At 39.1% G+C, this 13,872-nt stretch overlaps 1 protein-coding gene across 2 annotated transcripts in view; it reads left to right on the top strand.

Annotated features, from left to right (window-relative positions):
- The window catches only part of begain (brain-enriched guanylate kinase-associated), a 59,138-nt gene that overhangs the window by 32,977 nt on the left and 12,289 nt on the right, over positions 1 to 13,872 (top strand). The window lies entirely within an intron of this gene.

Below are 13,872 nucleotides of genomic sequence, written 5' to 3'. Positions count from 1 at the left end.
CAGTACACCTCTCTGAACAGTGTCTGGGAGGCTGTGGTTGCTGTGGTTTAATTTTAAATTTCCACATCCTCTCGAGCTCTTCTCTGAGCCCTTGGTATTTCTCCAGCTTCTCGTGTTCCTTCTTCCTGATATTGCTGTCATTCGGAACCACTACATCGATCACTACGGCCGTCTTCTTCTGTTTGTCTACCACCACTATGTCCGGTTGGTTAGCCACCACCATTTTGTCCGTCTGTACCTGGAAGTCCCACAGGATCTTAGCTCGGTCATTCTCTACCACCCTTGGGGGCGTCTCCCATTTTGACCTCGGGACTTCCAGGTTATACTCGGCACAGATGTTCCTGTACACTATGCCGGCCACTTGGTTATGGCGTTCCATGTATGCCTTGCCTGCTAGCATCTTGCACCCTGCTGTTATGTGCTGGATTGTCTCTGGGGCATCTTTACACAGCCTGCACCTGGGGTCTTGCCTGGTGTGATAGACCCCAGCCTCTATGGATCTTGTACTCAGAGCTTGTTCTTGTGCTGCCATGATTAGTGCCTCTCTGCTGTCTTTCAGTCCAGCGTTGTCCAGCCACTGGTAGGATTTCTGGATATCAGCCACCTCCTCTACCTGCTGGTGGTACATACCGTGCAGGGGCCTGTCCTTCCATGATGGTTCCTCGTCTCCCTCCTCTTTCTTGGGTTTCTGCTGCCTGAGGTATTCACTGAGCACTCGGTCAGTTGGGGCCATCTTCCCAATGTATTCTTGGATGTTCGTTGTCTCATCCTGGACTGTGGTGCTGACACTCACCAGTCCCCGGCCCCCTTCCTTCCGCTTAGCGTACAGCCTCAGGGTGCTGGACTTGGGGTGAAACCCTCCATGCATGGTAAGGAGCTTTCTTGTCTTTATGTCAGTGGCTTCTATCTCCTCGTTTGGCCAACTTATTATACCAGCTGGGTACCTGATCACGGTAATCAATCCAGGCACAGGTTGGTCAGCCTGGTCTTGCAGTCTCGGCTGACTGTTCTTTCTACCAGTAGCTGGTGTTTTGCGCCTCTGGTATTCTTGCCAATCCCTTTCAGTGCCCTGCTCATGTATTGACCCATGTGCCTGTTCATCTTAGCCGATATGATGCCTGACAGGAGCTTCCATGTAGTACTGAGGCGGTAGTTGTATGGAACCGGTCCCTTCTTGGGGTCCTGGGGTTCTTGGGGTCTTCAGCCAGTAGGCGTGAACCATGTCGGGGCCTGGTGCTGTCCAACTCTTCATACTGGAGACCCTTGCTTGGATGTCTGCCACCGTGATGGTTACTGGACCCTGTTCAGGGAGGTTGCTATGGTCTGGTCCTCTGCTCCAAAGGCCTGTAGTCTAACCACTATGCTATCCAGCTGCTATATATATATATTTAGGGATGGGTATTGATAAGATTTTCACGATTCCGATTCCATTTTCGATTCTGTTTAACGATTCGATTCTTTATCGATTCTCTTATCGATTCTTTTTTTTTTTTAAAGGAGAACACTAAGGTCGATTAGCTTAGAACTTTGTTTTATATCTTCTCTTCGAACAAGGTAGAAATTTAGGAGTAACATGGCCTTACAAACCCAACAGTGAGATCTTAAGAGATCCCGCCTACGGCTCTTCAATGGGGTGTCACAGGGTCCCCAGGAAAAAAAATTGTAAATGTAAAATAATAAAATAAATATTCTTCTGTAGCAATAACAAAGTATAACATAAATTGTTCTGTGGCAACTACACAAGAATATCCAGTAATGTCCCTGCCTACAATTAAACACATTCACTTACTGAAAATCAGGGCATCTGCTGTGGCAGCCTTTTACCACAAATTTAGTCACTGCTCGGTGACATTCGTCTATCCTGGCCTGAAAGGAGACGCTACCAGTAGACTGCAGCGAGAACTGCCAGCATCTGAGCCAGCCAGACTCTGTCCGTCTCTCTCATCATGGTCACCTAAATGCACAGTAATGGCAGGTTTTGTAATAAGGCAGATCGCGCTAACATAATATGCACTGTTAGTTGATTATTTACCTGCCACATTAACGGGAGAGGACGCGCAAACGTTACCGCTGCTGCTGGGTTGAGATTCACGAGTCCGGAGCGGAATTAAAAACCCGACATTCATTTAAGGTCATCGCGTGTTTTGTGAGCAAATGATTTTGCATATTCGTAGTGTTTCCTCCCTTAAATGAAATATCTACTTTGCAAGTATTGCAAGTTGCCCTGTTGTCATCCGTTCTCATAAAGTATAATCAAACTTTTGAGCGTTTGAGCCGCTTAGGCGCCGTGTTTCCTGCCAGGTAAATGAGGCTCCGCAACGTGGTGACGTCATTCGGGGCGACTGGAATCCATAAGGGAATCGTTTGCAAAAATGGCAAACAATTCCAAGGAATTGAAACAGTGGCAACCGGTTCTCAACAAGAACCGGTTTTCGATACCCATCCCTAATATGTGTGTGTGTGTGTGTGTGTGTGTGTGTGTGTGTGTATATATATATATATATATATATATATATATATATATATATATATATATATATATATATATATATATATATATATATATATATATATATATATAAATAAAAAGAAAAGATACCAGAGTTTGATGTAAACAGACTTAACAGCGCAGGTAGGAAACAACCCAATCTCAAAACGAATTCGCCAGTTAGGATTAGATGTAACTTTATGTGCAAAAGATTTTGTTAAATAATACAAAATGTGGAAGCATAGGAACACTTTCATTTTTAAGACCAAAGTGATCTGTTGATATTACTCAAACTTGGGTCTAAATCATGACAGTTCATTTTAATGAGACCCACTACATCTATGCTTAGACTGGAATTCATTGATGCCATTGGTTCTGCTATCATTGTTAATACTGACGTTAAAAAAGCAAGCTCTAATATTCTGCATGTATATTACAGTAAATTATGATGTACAGATGTAACAAATGCAGAATACTTTAAATAGACCAATTTTGGCGTTATCTCAAAATTTGAAGTTATGTATGTTGAAATGTTTTAACTCAAAATGCTGAGAAAATAAGTAGAAATGGACAAAAACACAGTAGAGCTGGGCAGTGGCACAAAGTAGCTCCAGACAAATATATTTAGATATTATGTTGTGATGACTTAGCTAAGGAGCTAAGTTCTACCTTTAGTTTATCTATGATTCATATCCAACAGAAAACAGTGGCTTATACATTACTCCTGCAGACAGACGATGTTTAGATGTCCAATTAAAAAATTAAATTAAACAACTCTTATTTTAGGCTCTGGAGTACATGCTCATTGTGCGCTGACACATTTGCAGTGGCTTGGTAGCTTTCCCCTTCCCTGCCTTTCACAATGCTTCTCACCCTAATATTTTCATGTTTTCAAAAACATATTTTGGTAATTTCAGTGTTTATGTAAAATATTTGCTCACCCATAATAAAAGAAAGTTGGAGTAAAGGTTTAAACACGGTTATCCATTCATAAAATACGACACTCTGTTAAAGATCAAGAGTATTTTTGTTTTTTTCCATCAACTAGCAACATGTAACGACCGCTGACATATTAATGCATCAGTAATTACTGTGTAATCCACCAAATGAAATGCAATAACAGAACATTAACTTGCAGCAGATAAATGTCCATTTTCGGGTATTTCTACTGTGACTTAAGTAAAGGATGTGCATATTTTTTTTCGAGCTATAAATATAAATGGGCTTGTTCGACCTTCAGGCTGCATAACTACATTTTCAGCCTCTCTCTTTCTCTCCCTCTGAGCTTTCACATTTCCTGACCGCTGTGCCTGTTTGTATTGATATTAGCACGAAGTGCAGAATCCTAATGGTGTATGTAAGTACCACAGCGGTCTCCCTAAGACTCTCATAAAAGATGTATGACAGTGATGGGGATTTGTGAGCTCAACCACATACTTGTATACACACATGTACGCAGTAAGCAGGTTTTGACCCAAAGCTTGACCTGGAATCCTCTCCTTGAGAGCATCAAGTCCTGTTACCAGGAGACCATTACTTATAGTTTGGGGGGTTTTCAGAATTTCTTCTTCCTGTCATAGATTAGAGTTGTAGAAAGACAGCAGCAGAGATGTGTTTACCAGTATCTGTTTCCTGAGGCTTCAGCTTTGTATCCTTAACAATTTCTTGTCTTTTCAGTTAGATCAGTCCAAATATTATAATGTTGTCTAACAACAAACAAGGTTCCAATTGCGCTGCTGGTTTGTTTGTTTGTTTGTTGGTTTGTTTTTTGTCTAGTGCAACTCCTGTTAGATTTGTTTCTTTTAATTTTATTATATTGTTCCCTGGTGTAGAAATGCCACAATATATTTGACAATATAACATTATTGTTGCTTTATGATAATCAGTTTCATTTCTTCTTTATTTTATTTTTGGAGAAATTTTTTCATCAGTTTGGCACAGCAGAAGATTTATCCCAAATTAATTCAGCCTAAGAAAAACACACTCAGAGTCACAGTTCTGTGAAGTATAGACCACGAGATTTAGTCATTAGGTTCACAAGCCACATACAGTCCTGTTGTCTCACATTATCTGAATCAATTAAAGTATTTTTTAACTCAAAACTGTTCCCTTTCATTCAGTGTTAAGTGTACGTTCTGAAAACACACATATATTAAACCACCTAGCAAATAATAGCTTAAGAAAAACAAGCAGAATGTCAACAACATGTCCCTGTTCTTTGACATTCAGTCAGTCAGTCTACTGTCATTACAAAGAAATGCAAATGGCTCAGTCAAAGGCACAGCTCATTGACTTAACCATCTTACTTTTCTGTGACATGGCAGGCTGTGGGTGATGTCTTTACTTTTGTCAGTTCAAGGGCTGTAAAACTGATGATGATATTTTAGGTCTGTCAAGCTGTGATGATCGTAGACCAGTGATTTAACACACAAATAACTATTGTTTGAATATGGTCTGGTACAAGGACTGGACTGAAAATGAGTGATAACGTAGCCAATGTCTGAATAAAAATTCTAAAAGACCTTCAGAAATCCTGGAGAACTACTCATCCACCACTGTAAAATATTACAAGAAAGTCTGACTCTTTGGAAGCCAAATGTAAAGAAATGAGGGGGTGGTTCAAGACTTTTGTTTCAGCTCCAAATATAATTTAAAGTTTCCAGGTGAATGTGTCAAAAAACTTGATAAAGCTATTGTCTGACGTTGTTTTTGATGTTTCCCTAATGCCAGTCAACAGAAAGTATGAATGCAAATGCAGATTTTTTTGTGTCTGTAGCTGTACAGTCTAAACTAAGTGTAATATTATCCACACCCATGTGTTCAAATGTAAATCAATGACTCTATTAAATGTTTGGAGTCATGATCAGCAGCCTGTATAGAAACACAAGATGCAAGGACTTCAGATCTTCAAATGCAGTGATCATAATAAGTAGCAACAATAAACTACAGTGTGATCTTATACAACCAGATAATTTATGAATGATGATGACATTTACGCTCGCCATTCTGTGTCTCTCGTCTAAGAAATGAGAAATCTGCTGCAATCGATTTCAACACACCTGTTCAGCAGCAGAACCACTCTCATCTCGCTCAAAGCAATTACATGATCAAAGACAGGGAGAGCAATCAATGTCCAAAGTAATTGGTCTTAGCTGCCTCGCAACCCTGTTAGAAAACTATTACAGCTAACTGCTGTGCTAGTCACCTCAGCAGCAGCTGTCCAATCGCATCAGGTTGAGAGGTTTCCCAAGTATTTTCCCAGCCTCAGCTTTAGGACTTAAAAGCCAGAATCAGTGAAAAAGATGAGCCAGCTCTACAGCAAAGCCTGTCTTATGACAGACTTACAGTATCTTGATTAGCCTGGATTGTTATCTCATCAAAGGTTTGATCCATTTGGCTTGTCTGTGCAGCACACTCACTGATAGAAGAAGATTCTGTGTAATTATTAGAGAAGTAGCAACAAGGTTATCGAGCCTCGGCGGATGAAATAGGGAGATAAAAATGTATTTCTATAGTCAGCTGCTTTTCATCTCGCACTTAACTTGTCCGTTTTCTTTCAGTTGTTATGAGGCTGTTGGAGTCTCATTGTAAGATCAACTTGCTTTGATGCTTTTGATCATGTAACAGATTCTCCAATTACATATGAAGTAATGTCATCCAGTTGTGTTGGATTTGTAAATGTTCAAATTTTCTGAGATTTTTAAAGAGTTGGCATTCCTGACATGATGAGCTTGAAAGTTCATTTTATACACCTTGGAAACATCAGAAGAAAAAATATTCTAACTTACTTCAGTAGCTGGTTAACAACAAACAAACTGTCACTTTTTGCTGTCAGCATCTGGAAATGATTTCAACTTGTTTTCATTCATCAAGAGGTCATTTCTTCCATGGCAATAAAGCACTTCATAAAAGCCACTAGAAAACCCCTGAGTCTATCCAGACTTCCTTGATCTAGCTAACTGTAAAAGACAGTGACTTGAAGAGACTCATTAGCTTAATTAGCTCTATAAAATCTCTGTGATCTATGTTTGACCAGGACTTTTTATGTTAAATGTCATTACATCTCGCTTTCCTTCAAGTGAAGGGTAATGTGAAAGTTTTGATCCACACCTCTCTTCTTTCTGTTTTGCTTCCAAGGAGCCAAAAGTGGTCTGCAGCACTAGTTTTCCAGGCTTTCTGAAGGGCATTCAAAGTTGTTCTGTGAATACTGGCTGCACATAAACACTGAATTTGTTCCTATTTTAATATTTGTCTCTACAAAAAGAAGACATCAATAAAATAATGCTTTTTCCACCAACAAGGTGATTCCCAAACAGGCACACCAAAAACATGGTGTGCTGTGTACTTCATGGTGTACTTCAAAAATTTGAAGTAACTTTCGGAAACATAAAGGACAAGAGAAGAAGCTGTCAAAATAACAATTATCTCCTACAGATGAACAGTATCTAAAAGTCAAGTCCTGGATTCACCTTCAGGTGATCCACCTTCTGTTCACCAAAGCCTCGTTAGAACTGGTCTCAGTGGAAGGATGGCTGTAAAGAAACCATTCTTAAAGGAAGGGAAACATGGATAAAATGCTGAGTTATGCAAAATTGCAAAAAAAACAAAAAAAACAAAAACTGGACTACTGGACTGAAAATCTGAAAATTATGAATCCTATTTTTTTTTTTTTAATCAAATGGTTCTCAATATGTATTTTTGAGTGTTTACAGCCAAACCATGAAATAGTCTCCACCTTGTTTTATAGATATAAAACAAGGTGGAGACTATTTCAGGGTTTGGGTCTGCATTTCAGTCAGTGGTTCCTGGTGTGTTGTCAAAAGTGATGGAATTATGAGGCTGCATTTCAATGTTGTATTTCAATATGTTTCAATGAATCACTGCATTTATTTTCCATTTTCTCAGCAAACATTAAAGAAATGAGAGGTGGATTAAGACTTTTGCACAGTATTGTAATTTCCCCCCAAAAAAGGCATCTCGTGTTTACGCCTATTTAATATGTGGCCAGTGGTATGTTAGCAGATATGCAGAAATAGCCAAACAACAACATATTTGTTTTTAATGATTATAATAAGCAGAAGCTACAGTGAATGGTATTGGTTGTGGCAGATAATGGAGGTTTAGTCATGCGTGGTAGTGGATCAGTGAGATGTGAAAACTGTAATAAATCAGAGCAATCATGAAATACAGTGCTGTATATTCAGTAGATAGCCACTTACACCAACATCTGTCCCACATGATATGCAGTCTATTACTGCTGATGTTTGGATCTAATAGTTATTGCTTTGTCACACTTCTGCCATGAACAGCATAAATGCCTTCAGTGTGTTTCCATCATACAGTCACGCACATCAATGCATTCTGCTCATGTGAAACTCTTTTCAAAGGCATTGTCTTTCAAGCAGAGGGCCTTGGTGTAGCAAATCGGTCTTCATGGCAGGAGACAGTATTGGGATTTTTTTTTTCTGAGACAGGGCCTATTGGGATTGCTATTTCTTTTGACGTCATGTCATGCAATGGCATTTCAAGGGGGGAATATATTCCTTTGTAGAAGACAGACCAGGCAGGCAGTGACAAAAGCAGTTCCAGTCAGATCAGACACGTAATTAAAAGTTCTGAGAAGCCTGAAATGGCAAGGTCAACTGAAAAACAATGATGACTAAAACTAATTCATAAAGAGCAAAGCAAGTGATTAACACCTGGAAGAACTGGCAAGTTGTAGGCTGTGATGACATTGGTATAGCTGTGCTCAGTAGTTGTAGCCAGCGTGGATCAAGAAGGACATTGCTGAAATATAGCTTTGACAGTCCTCGCGTTAGATGAGTTATAGCTTGGTGACTGTTAGACTGTTTAGTAGGAATTCAAATTTATCTTTGAGGCTCTCCCAGACAGTGCTGGTGCAAGCAGAAAATACATATTTGCATACAATTGTTAGTCAAGTAAGCTTTTGCCTGTGTTACCCAAAATATCCCTCAGACTTCAGAACAGAGGAAAGTTTTAAAATTCAGACTAAATACTGAACAAACAATAACTACAAGAAATGTAGACTTCAAAATACTGCCAGTACTTATAACTGGATAATAGGCTTTTATATAGGTTTTTATATGATATATATTATTTAAGTGGAGTACTTTTTCTTTTATTTATTTGGTTGGATGATCCTGGATTATAGTGCTGGAATTGTTAAGGAGCTCTCCGTAGTGCTGGAAGTCTTGTTTCTCTTTTCTCCGTTGACAAACTGACAGGAAATTGAGGTCTTACTCCTAACAGAGATTACATCTTCTTCATCTGTAACTGTCATCCCAAAACAAAAAGGTCTTTTGTAGTTTGACTTAAATAAATAAATACTTACATAAAAAAGCCACCGTTTACTATATTCACAGAGCATTAAAGCTTCAGTTTTACAGGAAGTAAAAGCAACTAAAATAATAAGTAATCTAAAGGTAAAAACATTAAACCATAATTGCTTTCTATCAGTGCGTTGTTTATCACCTCAGTCTCGGTTTTTCCTCACTGCAGGATGTAAATATTTCTACTTCATTACATCTCAGAGGCAAATATTGCAAAATCCACTTTATGACCACAGTGTACCTTTCATCTGATGGCTGCTTCCAAGAAGATAGCATGCCATGTCACAAGGCTTGAATAATCTCAGACTGGTTTCTTGAACATGACAATGAGTTCACAGTCATCTGTCATCTGAACGGGATGCGGTGGAACGAGAGGTTCACATCACAGGTTATGATGCTGTCGTGTCACCGTGGACCAATATCTCTGATGAATGTTTCCATCACCTTGTTGACTCTATGCCATGAAGAAGAAAAAGCTAATCTGAAGGCAAACAGGGTCCAAGGTGTACTTAATAAAGGGACCAGTGGGGACCACAATTTTATCAGTCTTGAGTTGAAAATGACCAGCTATTAAGACAATTACGGTATAACATTAAAACAAAATAGGTGGTAATGCTTATGGGTTCTTCTACTTGTGGTACTTAAAACAATATATTTTGATGCCACTAGTTTAATACTTATACTTCAGTATTTCTCTCACCACTCCACCTTTTGAGCTCTCAGTTTATCACTCAGTCCAGCCCAGTTTATGTGACTCTGTATAGCACTTCACAATCTGCACCCCAACTTATTTGCTGACAAACGGTTTCTCGCTCTTTTGGGACCTCCACATTCTACTTTATCAGTACTGACTTTCAAATTACTCTCCTTGCAGTTTTTTTCCCTACAATAAAACTTTGTGCTACATGCCATAACTAATCAACATCATGACAAAGATGTTAGCAGAAATCTGCTGGAGGAGACATGACTGTGAGGTGTCACGTAGTTGATAGTCAGTCAGCTAACCATCACAGAGTTTTTAAGGTTGGTTATTTTCTGTGCTTCATGGTGTAAATTGAGTCACACTTTTCAAAAAGGTGTGTAGTGTGATCTCTTTTAAGATCAGTGCATACAGATGCCTGATTTAGAGAGATTTCTTTCTATTATTATTAATATTATTATTAATATTAATATTATTATTATTATTATTATTATTATTATTATTAATATTACGTTTCACCATGTAAAAGGAAGCAGATGAATAATAGTCCTGGTGGTTGAGAAAGCATGTCGATTCTGAGTGTTATACCTGCCTGTATGGGTTACTCTGTGCCCTTCAGGGAGCAGAGCCATGCTCTGTCTGCAGTGCACTAATTAGTGCCATTAACACCACAGCCATTAATCATAACTCTTGAATAAAATGTGAAAATTACATGTAGGAGAGCAGCATCAAAGTGAAACCAGACAGTTTTGATGCATTTCACCATTTACTACTGATTCTGGAAGAGAGAAGCACAGAATGGACAGTAAAATAAACTGATAAGAATAAGACTCATTCATCTTAGCAATAAAGCTCCTGTGTTCTAAAACACATCTATTTTTCAGCAGACACAGTTTCAGGATACAGGTCCTGAATTTTTGAAGTATTTTCAGCACATTTTTATTACATATTGGGTGTCACAGTGGTTTCTTCAGAGCAAGAATCCGCTGGGTTAGACTCCACCGGTTGGCTGGAGCCTTCTGTATGGAGTTTTGTATGTTTTCTCCGGGTATTCCAGTTTTCTCCCACGGTCCAAAGACATGCACAATGCACATTAATTAATTGGTGATTCTAAATTGGCTGTAGGTACGAATGTGAGCATGATTGGTGGTCTCTGGGCTCCGGCCCAACGTAACCCTGAATTGGATAAGTGGAAGAAATTGCATGGAGGGATTTTTAGTTTTTCTATGTACACTGTATTTTCTTATAATAGGTAAGGTTTGATTTCCCAGCAGTGTAGCCCACAAATCCCCCTCCACATCACCTGGAACACTTCCAAAATATAGTCAAGTAAATTTGTATCATGATGGATTACCCACATACGCCAAGCTAGGTGGTTTTTCAGTTCTACAGGAAACAATTTAAAAATAACTCCTTGTCTTTGAAATGCTGACTGAAATTGAGGCTTATTTCCTCCTATAAATATTGTTTGTTTCACATGGCAAGTTCATCTTAACAATCAATTTGGATCACCCAGAGATTTACTTCTGCTTTAATTGTATCCATTGAACAACTTCTTAGATCTCCTTCTACCTATAAGTGTTCGCTACATACAGAATCTGCTTTTAGCAGGGTGGTGGTTATCTTTGGTGTCTTGATTTCAAAATCCTCTTTAATGAGGTTAGAAATCTACTTTGTTTCTTTCCTTTTCCCTCTTAAAATAAGGATGTATTTAAAATGGAGCAGAGTTTTCTGCTCTCCTCTGTGAACCGAAGTCCTCAGTAATTGCATCTCATGGGACTCAGGCTTCATTTGTTGCCCAGCGAAGAGACAGAATCTCCAGCAGAATACATAAAACAAACCGGGGTGTCTTAGAAAAACACTTTTTCCTCATTTTATACACTGTGCACTCAATTCACCTGATCAATAATTGAAGCGTGCCCCGTGAGTTTAGTTTTTGATTTGTTCCATTACGTATCCAACTGGGAGAGGAGATAACTTTGTTAAAGGAGTCATTTAAGATGACATCTGAACAAACCCTTAAACTTGACCACTAATGGTCAACCATTCCTGTGAATGATTGGAAGAAACTTGAAAGACAAAAAGAGATGCTTTAATTCTGTGCAATGCATTAGGGTGGGAAACAATATCTTCCCTACTCCTCTGGGTCAATCAATAAGATAAGATTGTCAGAATATGCATATTAATTCTCCTTGATGCAGTTTCCTTGTTTGTGTGGTACCAATAGATAAGAACGCCATGTGTATCCAACACAAAGTGACTGCTGGAGATAGCAAAAATCAGTGTGCACAGCTGAAATTCTGCTGGCTAGAACTCTGAAAATAAAAACCCATTTTCCTCTTCTCTCTAAAATACAGCACAAGATCAATGATGACTATACAGTTAAGAATGCCCTCTGTCTCTTTTGTCTCTAAGCAGACTCTGTGCCCTGTTTTCCTATAATTTTCAGCAAAAATGCAATAGAAGACCCAAAGATCATTAAGAAGAATCGCAAATTAAAGATGCCTTTTAATGCCGATGATAGCGGCTGTGTTCCTGTTCTATTGGGTTATATGTAGTAAATGAAACAGGCTTGAATTCTAACTAACATTAAAGCTGCGCTGATTCCTTTTTTCTACTCTTTATTACAACATTTATCACAGTGCAGATACACTCGAGCCTCCGGTCAATCGATTAGACGGGTTTGAAAGATGCACTAATCAATATTTCTGTACTAACACTGAATCAAATTACTGATGTACAAGTGATAAACACGCACACACAGAATTATCACTTAACTATACAGCTTCCCACAGTGTGGCTGCTGCCTTTTATCTCTACTTTGCTGCTCTAGTCGTCATAATTTACAAATGCATTAGGCAGCTGAATTCAATGAAAAGGCCTTCTGATAAACACCTTCTATTCTACATGCCCAAAGCGCAACATTACAGGGAGCACAGATGGAGTCAGGCACTAGTAGCTGGTGGAGTCTAAACCAAACTTAGTAAATGCCAGAGCTTTCACTGGGGGTGCACACACACAACTCCAGCTGATTACTAAAGTTGCTTGCAGCTTGTTGCACAGCTGGAAAACAGCAAAAAAAAAGTCGCATTAAAAAGTCACGTATTGCAAAATGAGGCCGATTGTGCAGTTTTTAAAGTCCAGAGTCACTCTTAAAATAAAAAATAAAAAGCAGCCATGTGTAAAACCACAACACCAGTCATATTAACATCTGAGCTGGAGATTGTCTCTGAGCCAACACAACATCACTTTAACAAAGAAAGGAAAGCGACAAATTAAATATCTGAGCTTAAAAATGTACCTAATGTGGTCATCCACATAGTGAGAACGAGCTGGAGGCAGGAGTAATGAGCTGGAGAAAGAACAGCGGGGAGGCGCTTGTCTCGACAGCTGATTAATGAGACCGTAACAGAATTGGATTTGAATATCAATGCTGCTCTATTGCTTAAACTGACATTAATTGCCACCTATTAGATTGGCGCTGCACCTCTGTATTTCAAAACAATCACCACCATTGGGAGATTAGAAGGAGGGAGGGAAAAAAGGGTGGGAGGCCAAGTGAGTGTATCATTTGACAGCTGGTGCTGTGTGACAGGTTTCACAGTTACAACTTTGTGTATGTGTGTATGCCAGTGTGACACATGTGAATAAGAAAAACAAAACATAATTTCTAAGCCAAAAGAACCCTATACTGCCCCCTGGAGGCTGAAGTCTTAACTGCATGCCAGAATCATTGTTTGTTATGAGATGCATTTAGTTTGTGGAGCTAAAGAACCTGATCCCACGATACTCTCACACAGGTCATAATCTTTATAAAAGATCATGGCGTTGTTACGACTGGCCTGTTGGCTGAGAATAATGATTGTCACACGCCAATTTAGCAAGAATGAATTATTTCCTATTTTTACAGTTTAGACGTGCAAATAAAGGAATTTCGATTATATTAGATGAGCGATCAGGCCACCAAAATCATTAGGGGTGATATCTGTGGCAAGCTGGTGGATTAAGTGGCCAACAGCTGCTGAGCTGACTGGACAGACACAAAGAGAGAGAGAGAGAGAGAGAGACATAGAAGCCATCATTAAACTCGGCTGTTAGTGTGGTTCAAATGTCACTACAGGTCATTTTGCACTTCTTTGACAGTAATCACTGGAAATGGAGTGTTTCATTTGTCTTTCTTGCACCCACTTTATTTTTCTCATCTTTCGCTCGCTTCCCCTCCATGCTTCTTTCTCTTACTCCCAGAGTAATTGATATGATATGAGCTCTGGCAAGTGTAATCTTCTTTTAATTAAGTCCTGGTGCTAGCCCCAGCTTCACGCTGATAGTGACTT

The sequence above is a fragment of the Mchenga conophoros genome, linkage group LG19, assembly GCF_057382185.1.
Source record: "Mchenga conophoros isolate Kocher_MC1m ecotype Shallow Benthic linkage group LG19, M_conophoros_male_GT1.1, whole genome shotgun sequence".
NCBI classification, from domain to species: domain Eukaryota; kingdom Metazoa; phylum Chordata; class Actinopteri; order Cichliformes; family Cichlidae; genus Mchenga; species Mchenga conophoros.
The sequence above is the reverse complement of the archived record's forward strand: the minus strand, read 5'-3'. Positions and strand labels throughout refer to the sequence as shown.